Below are 9,185 nucleotides of genomic sequence, written 5' to 3' on the forward strand. Positions count from 1 at the left end.
ACCTTCTGTGGCAAGCACGCATGCATACATGCATACATACATACATACATACATACATACATACATACATACATACATACATACATACATACATACATACATACATACATACATACATACATACATACATACATACAGTACACAATGCATGGTATGGGGTAGACAGTCTAGTTAGTCAGAGGAGCTATTTCTTCAGAACCTGCCCCAGTTCCTACGCCGGCAGGGTAAGGGCCAACACCATAACACCACTCTCTCAAACGGCTAACTCCGCCCTCTCTTGGCACAGGCAAAAGGCCTGAGGGCCTAGAAGTGAAAAAAAATTCCCCAGCTCGGAGCCGTTTCACTAGAGAGGTAGGCAAAACTTGAGACGCTGCTGACGGTGTTTCCAATTCCCCCAAACAAACAAAAAACAACTCTCGGAGAATGAGTGCACAATTTATACAGTGAAGTTTGAAGTTTGCATACACTTAGGTTGGAGTCATTAAAACTTGTTTTTAACCACTCCACAAAGTTCTTGTTAACAAACTATAGTTTTGGCAAGTCGGTTAGGACATCTACTTTGTGCATGACACAAGTAATTTTTTCCAACAATTGTTTACAGACAGATTATTTCACTTATAATTCACTGTATCACAATTCCAGTGGATCAGAAGTTTATATACACTAAGTTGACTGTGCCTTTAAACAGCTTGGAAAATTCTAGAAAATGATGTCATGGCTTTAGAAGGTTCTGATAAATTATGTCAATTAGCCTGAGTCAATTGGAGGTGTACCTGTGGATGTATTTCAAGGCCTACCTTCAAACTCAGTGCCTCTTTGCTGACATCATGGGAAAATCTAAAGAAATCAGCCAAGACCTCAAAATTGTAGACCTCCACAAGTCTGGTTCATCCTTGGGAGCAATTTCCAAATGCCTGACGGTACCACGTTCATCTGTACAAACAGTACGCAAGTATAAACACCATGGGACCACGCAGCCGCCATACGACCCTCAGGAAGGAGACGCGTTCTGTCTCCTAGAGATGAATGTACTTCGGTACGAAAAGTGAAAATTATTCCCAGAAGAACAGCAAAGGACCTTCTGAAGATGCTGAGGAAACAGGTACAAAAGTATCTATATCCACAGTAAAATGAGTCCTATATCGACATAACTTGAAAGGCCGCTCAGCAAGGAAGAAGCCACTGCTCCAAAACCGCAATAAAAAAGCCAGACTACGGTTTGCAACTGCACATGGGGGAAAAGATCGTACTTTTTGGAGAATGTCCTCTGGTATGATGAAACAAAAATAGAACTGTTTGGCCATAATGACCATTGTTATGTTTTGGAGGAAAAAGGGGGACGCTTGCAATCTGAAGAACACCATCCCAACCATGAAGCACGGGGGTGGCAGCATCATGTTGTGGGGTGCTTTGCTGCAGGAGGGACTGGTGCACTTCACAAAATAGATGGCATCATGAGGAAGGACAATTATGTGGATATATTGAAGCAATATCTCAAGACATCAGTCAGGAATTTAATGCTTGGTCGCAAATGGATCTTCCAAATGGACAATGACCCCAAGCAAACTTCCAAAGTTGTGGCAAAACGGCTTAAGGACAACAAGTCAAGGTATTGGAGTGGCCACAAAGCCCTGACCTTAATCATATAGAAAATTTGTGGCAGAAGTGAAAAAGCATGTGCGAGCAAGGAGGCCTACAAACCTGATTCAGTTACACCAGCTCTGTCAGGAGGAATGGGCCAAAATTCACCAACCAAAGCTTGTGGAAGGCTACCTGAAACGTTTGACCCAAGTTAAACAATTTAAAGACAATGCTACCAAATACTAATGAGTGTATGTAAACTTCTGACCCACTGGGAATGTGATGATAGAAATAAAAGCTGAGATAAATCATTCTCTCTACTATTATTCTGACATTTTACATTATTAAAATAAAGTGGTGAGCCTAACTGACCTAAAACAGGGAATTTTTACTAGGATAAATGTCAGGAATTGTGAAAAACTGAGTTGAAATGTACACTGCTCATAAAAATAAAGGGAACACTTAACAACACAATGTAACTCCAAGTCAATCACACTTCTTGTGAATCAAACTGTCCACTTAGGAAGCAACACTGATGACAATAAATTTCACATGCTGTTGTGCAAATGGAATAGACAACAGGTGGAAATTATAGGCAATTAGCAAGACACCCCCAATAAAGGAGTGGTTATGCAGGTTGTGACCACAGACCACTTCTCAGTTCCTATGCTTCCTGGCTGATGTTTTGGTCACTTTTGAATGCTGGCGGTGCTTTCACTCTAGTGGTAGATGAGACGGAGTCTACAACCCACACAAGTGGCTCAGGTAGTGCAGCTCATCCAGGATGGCACATCAATGCAAGCTGTGGCAAGAAGGTTTGCTGTGTCCATCAGCGTAGTGTCCAGAGCATGGAGGCGCTACCAGGAGACAGGCCAGTACATCAGGAGACGTGGAGGAGGCCGTAGGAGGGCAACAACCCAGCAGCAGGACCGCTACCTCCGCCTTTGAGCAGGAGGAGCACTGCCAGAGCCCTGCAAAATGACCTCCAGCAGCCCACAAATGTGCATGTGTCTGCTCAAACGGTCAGAAACAGACTCCATGAGGGTCCGACATACACAGGTGGGGGTTGTGCTAACAGCCCAACACCGTGCAGGACGTTTGGCATTTTCCAGAGAACACCAAGATTGGCAAATTCGCCACGGCGCCCTGTGCTCTTCACAGATGAAAGCAGGTTCACACTGAGCACATGTGACAGACGTGACAGAGTCTGAGACGCCGTGGAGAACGTTCTGCTGCCTGCAACATCCTCCAGCATGACCGTTTTGGGTGGTCAGTCATGGTGTGGGGTGGCATTTCTTTGGGGGGCCGCACAGCCCTCCATGTGCTCGCCAGAGGTAGCCTGACTGCCATTAGGTACCGAGATGAGATCCTCAGACCCCTTGTGAGACCATATGCTGGTGCGGTTGGCCCTGGGTTCCTCCTAATGCAAGACAATGCTAGACCTCATTGTGCTGGAGTGTGTCAGCCGTTCCTGCAAGAAGAAGGCATTGATGCTATGGACTGGCCCGCCCGTTCCCCAGACCTGAATCCAATTGAGCACATCTGGGACATCATGTCTCGCTCCATCCACCAACGCCACGTTGCACCACAGACTGTCCAGGAGTTGGCGGATGCTTTAGTCCAGGTCTGGGAGGAGATGCCTCAGGAGACCATCCGCCACCTCATCAGGAGCATGCCCAGGCGTTGTAGGGAGGTCATACAGGCACGTGGAGGGCCACACACACTACTGAGCCTCATTTTGACTTGTTTTAAGGACATTACATCAAAGTTGGATCAGCCTGTAGTGTGGTTTTCCACTTTAATTTGAGTGTGACTCCAAATCCAGACCTCCATGGGTTGATAAATTTGATTTCCATTGATACTTTTTGTGTGATTTTTGTTGTCAGCACATTCAACTATGTAAAGAAAAAGTATTTAATAAGAATATTTCATTCGTTCAGATCTAGGATGTGTTATTTTAGTGGTCCCTTTATTTTTTTGAGCAGTGTATTTGGCTAAGGTGTATGTAAACTTACAACTCATCTGTATGTCAGTCAGATGGCTAGCTGCCGGCAAAGACTCTGGCTAGTATTACTTAGCTAGCTAGAAGGATGAAGTAAGAAGCTAACTTGAACCAGAGCCTGCCTCAGCAGGGTAAATAAATTGGTTACTAAGTTCTCATAATTACTTTGCATAACAAAGTAGGCTACTGAGACGGACAGTGATGTGGTGAGGCTGAGGCAGGCTGCAATGCAAGCAGGAGGAAGCAGAGAAAGAGGTTAGTACAGTGGTTCCCAAACTTGGGGTCGGTGGCCCATGTGGGGTCCCTGAGAAAATCTGTACGAATCTTATCAAACAAGTTAGAAACAAAAAAAAGGATGATGTGTTTCAATATGAACATCTCCACATGGCCTATCTTCAAATCAAAATCAAATCAAAGTTTATTTGTCACGTGTGCCGAATACAACCGGTGTAGACCTTACAGTGAAATGCTTACTTACAGGCTCTAACCAATTGTGTGTGTGTGTGTGTGTGTGTGTGTGTGTGTGTGTGTGTGTGTGTTGTGTGGTGTGTGTGTGTGTGTGTGTGTGTGTGTGTGTGTGTGGTGTGTGTGTGTGTGTGTGTGTGTGTGTGTGTGTGTGTGTGGTGTGTGTGGTGTGTGTGTGTGTGTGTAAAGAAAGAAAACAACAGTAAAAAAGACATTTGAAAATAAGAGTAGCAAGGCTATATACAGACACCGGTTAGTCAGGCTGATTGAGGTAGTATGTACATGTAGATATGGTTAAAGTGACTATACAATATGATGAACAGAGAGCAGCATTAGCGTAAAAGAGGGGTTGGCGGGTGGTGGGACACAATGAAGATAGCCTGGTTAGCCAATGTGCTGGAGCACTGGTTGGTCGGGCCAATTGAGGTAGTATGTACATAAATGTATAGTTAAAGTGGCTATGCATATAAGATAAACAGAGAGTAGCAGCAGCGTTGATGAAGGGTTGGGGGGGGGGGGGGGCACACATTGCAAATAGTCCGGGTAACCATTTGTTTATCTGTTCAGGAGTCTAATGGCTGGGGGTAGAAACTGTTGAGAAGCCTTTTTGTCCTAGACTTGGAACTCCGGTACCACTTGCCATGCGGTAGTAGAGAGAACTATAACTATAATGAGGCATATTACAAGGGGTACCAGTACAGTGTCAATGTGCTGGGTATGGGGTAGTTGAGGTAATTAATGTAATATGAACATGTAGGTAGAGGCAAAGTGACACTGCATAGATAATAAACAGAAAGTAGCAGCAGTGTGTGTTGTGTGTGTGTGTGTGTGTGTGTGTGTGTGTGTGGTGTGTGTGTGTGTGTGTGTGTGTGTGGTGTGTGTGTGTGTGTGTGTGTGTGTGTGTGTGTGTGGTGTGTGTGTGTGTGTGGTGTGTGTGTGTGTGTGGTATACGTGGGTGTGTGGTTAGAGTACAGTGAGTGTACATCGAGCCTGTGCAAGAGAGACAGTGCAAATTAAATTATAGTAGATAAGAATAAAATAAGGGGAATGAAAATAGTCCTGGTAGACCTTTGAGTAACTGTTCAGCAGTCTTATGGCTTGTGGGGGTAGAAGCTGTAAGGAGCCTTTTTCCCCCAGACTTGGCGCTCTGGTACTGCTTGCCGCATGGGTTGCAGAGAGAACAGTCTATGACATTGGTGGCTGGAATTCTATGACAATTTTTAGGGCCTTCTTCTGACACAGCCTGGTATAGAGGTCCTGGATGGCAGAGATCTCAGTCCCAGTGATGTACTGAACCGAACGCACTGTAGAGCCTTGCAGGTCATCACATACATACATACATACATACATACATACATACATACATACATACATACATACATACATACATACATACATACATACATACATACATACAGTACACAATGCATGGTATGGGGTAGACAGTCTAGTTAGTCAGAGGAGCTATTTCTTCAGAACCTGCCCCAGTTCCTACGCCGGCAGGGTAAGGGCCAACACCATAACACCACTCTCTCAAACGGCTAACTCCGCCCTCTCTTGGCACAGGCAAAAGGCCTGAGGGCCTGAGAAGTGAAAAAAAATTCCCCAGCTCGGAGCCGTTTCACTAGAGAGGTAGGCAAAACTTGAGACGCTGCTGACGGTGTTTCCAATTCCCCCAAACAAACAAAAAACAACTCTCGGAGAATGAGTGCACAATTTATACAGTTGAAGTTTGAAGTTTGCATACACTTAGGTTGGAGTCATTAAAACTTGTTTTTAACCACTCCACAAAGTTCTTGTTAACAAACTATAGTTTTGGCAAGTCGGTTAGGACATCTACTTTGTGCATGACACAAGTAATTTTTTCCAACAATTGTTTACAGACAGATTATTTCACTTATAATTCACTGTATCACAATTCCAGTGGATCAGAAGTTTATATACACTAAGTTGACTGTGCCTTTAAACAGCTTGGAAAATTCTAGAAAATGATGTCATGGCTTTAGAAGGTTCTGATAAATTATGTCAATTAGCCTGAGTCAATTGGAGGTGTACCTGTGGATGTATTTCAAGGCCTACCTTCAAACTCAGTGCCTCTTTGCTTGACATCATGGGAAAATCTAAAGAAATCAGCCAAGACCTCAAAATATCGTATCTAATAATTTAATTTGCACTGTCTCTCTTGCACAGGCTCGATGTACACTCACTGTACTCTAACCACACACCCACGTATACCACACACACACACACACACACACACACACACACACACACACACACACACACACACACACACACACACACACACACACACACACACACACACACACACACACACAACACACACAACACACACTGCTGCTACTTTCTGTTTATTATCTATGCAGTGTCACTTTGCCTCTACCTACATGTTCATATTACATTAATTACCTCAACTACCCCATACCCCAGCACATTGACACTGTACTGGTACCCCTTGTATATAGCCTCATTATAGTTATGTTCTCTCTACTACCGCATGGCAAGTGGTACCGGAGTTCCAAGTCTAGGACAAAAAGGCTTCTCAACAGTTTCTACCCCCAGCCATTAGACTCCTGAACAGATAAACAAATGGTACCCGGACATTATTTGCAATGTGTGTGCCCCCCCTTTTTATATTTACCTGCTTGTTTCTTCTTTCTTTACGCACTACATCACACATCACACATCACACACACACACACACCTCACACACACACACACACACACACACACACACACACACACACACACATACACACAATTGGTTAGAGCCTGTAGTAAGCATTTCACTGTAAGGTCTACACCGGTTGTATTCGGCACACGTGACAAATAAACTTTGATTTGATTTTGATTTGAAGATAGGCCATGTGGAGATGTTCATATTGAAACACATCATCCTTTTTTTTGTTTCTAACTTGTTTGATAAGATTCGTACAGATTTTCTCAGGGACCCCACATGGGCCACCGACCCCAGTTTGGGAACCACTGTACTAACCTCTTTCTCTGCTTCCTCCTGCTTGCATTGCAGCCTGCCTCAGCCTCACCACATCACTGTCCGTCTCAGTAGCCTACTTTGTTATGCAAAGTATTATGAGAACTTAGTAACCAATTTATTTACCCTGCTGAGGCAGGCTCTGGTTCAAGTTAGCTTCTTACTTCATCCTTCTAGCTAGCTAAGTAATACTAGCCAGAGTCTTTGCCGGCAGCTAGCCATCTGACTGACATACAGATGAAGTTGTAAGTTTACATACACCTTAGCCAAATACACTGCTCAAAAAAATAAAGGGAACACTAAAATAACACATCCTAGATCTGAACAATGAAATATTCTTATTAAATACTTTTTCTTTACATAGTTGAATGTGCTGACAACAAAATCACACAAAAAGTATCAATGGAAATCAAATTTATCAACCCATGGAGGTCTGGATTTGGAGTCACACTCAAAATTAAAGTGGAAAACCACACTACAGGCTGATCCAACTTTGATGTAATGTCCTTAAAACAAGTCAAAATGAGGCTCAGTAGTGTGTGTGGCCTCCCAGTGCCTGTATGACCTCCCTACAACGCCTGGCATGCTCCTGATGAGGTGGCGGATGGTCTCCTGAGGCATCTCCTCCCAGACCTGGACTAAAGCATCCGCCAACTCCTGGACAGTCTGTGGTGCAACGTGGCGTTGGTGGATGGAGCGAGACATGATGTCCCAGATGTGCTCAATTGGATTCAGGTCTGGGGAACGGGCGGGCCAGTCCATAGCATCAATGCCTTCTTCTTGCAGGAACTGCTGACACACTCCAGCCACATGAGGTCTAGCATTGTCTTGCATTAGGAGGAACCCAGGGCCAACCGCACCAGCATATGGTCTCACAGGGGTCTGAGGATCTCATCTCGGTACCTAATGGCAGTCAGGCTACCTCTGGCGAGCACATGGAGGGCTGTGCGCCCCCAAAGAATGCCACCCACACCATGACTGACCCACCACCAAACCGGTCATGCTGGAGGATGTTGCAGGCAGCAGAACGTTCTCCACGGCGTCTCCAGACTCTGTCACGTCTGTCCACGTGCTCAGTGTGAACCTGCTTTCATCTGTGAAGAGCACAGGGCGCCAGTGGCGAATTTGCCAATCTTGGTGTTCTCTGGAAATGCCAAACGTCCTGCAGGTGTTGGGCTGTAAGCACAACCCCCACCTGTGTATGTCGGACCCTCATGGAGTCTGTTTCTGACCGTTTGAGCAGACACATGCACATTGTTGGCCTGCTGGAGGTCATTTTGCAGGGCTCTGGCAGTGCTCCTCCTGCTCAAAGGCGGAGGTAGCGGTCCTGCTGCTGGGTTGTTGCCCTCCTACGGCCTCCTCCACGTCTCCTGATGTACTGGCCTGTCTCCTGGTAGCGCCTCCATGCTCTGGACACTACGCTGATGGACACAGCAAACCTTCTTGCCACAGCTTGCATTGATGTGCCATCTGGATGAGCTGCACTACCTGAGCCACTTGTGTGGGTTGTAGACTCCGTCTCATGCTACCACTAGAGTGAAAGCACCGCCAGCATTCAAAAGTGACCAAAACATCAGCCAGGAAGCATAGGAACTGAGAAGTGGTCTGTGGTCACAACCTGCATAACCACTCCTTTATTGGGGGTGTCTTGCTAATTGCCTATAATTTCCACCTGTTGTCTATTCCATTTGCACAACAGCATGTGAAATTTATTGTCAATCAGTTGTGCTTCCTAAGTGGACAGTTTTGATTTCACAGAAGTGTGTTGACTTGGAGTTACATTGTGTTGTTTAAGTGTTCCCTTTATTTTTATGAGCAGTGTCCATTTCAACTCAGTTTTTCACAATTCCTGACATTAATCCTAGTAAAAATTCCCTGTTTTAGGTCAGTTAGGCTCACCACTTTATTTTAATAATGTAAAATGTCAGAATAATAGTAGAGAGAATGATTTATCTCAGCTTTTATTTCTATCATCACATTCCCAGTGGGTCAGAAGTTTACATACACTCAATTAGTATTTGGTAGCATTGCCTTTAAATTGTTTAACTTGGGTCAAACGTTTCAGGTAGCCTTCCACAAGCTTTGGTTGGTGAATTTTGGCCATTCCTCCTGACAGAGCTGGTA

At 44.7% G+C, this 9,185-nt stretch overlaps 1 protein-coding gene across 1 annotated transcript in view; it reads right to left on the reverse strand.

Annotated features, from left to right (window-relative positions):
- Positions 1–9,185, reverse strand: part of LOC111952546 (ATP-sensitive inward rectifier potassium channel 10-like) — a 42,123-nt gene that overhangs the window by 8,268 nt on the left and 24,670 nt on the right. The window lies entirely within an intron of this gene.

Source organism: Salvelinus sp. IW2-2015, linkage group LG3, assembly GCF_002910315.2.
Source record: "Salvelinus sp. IW2-2015 linkage group LG3, ASM291031v2, whole genome shotgun sequence".
NCBI classification, from domain to species: Eukaryota; Metazoa; Chordata; class Actinopteri; order Salmoniformes; family Salmonidae; genus Salvelinus; species Salvelinus sp. IW2-2015.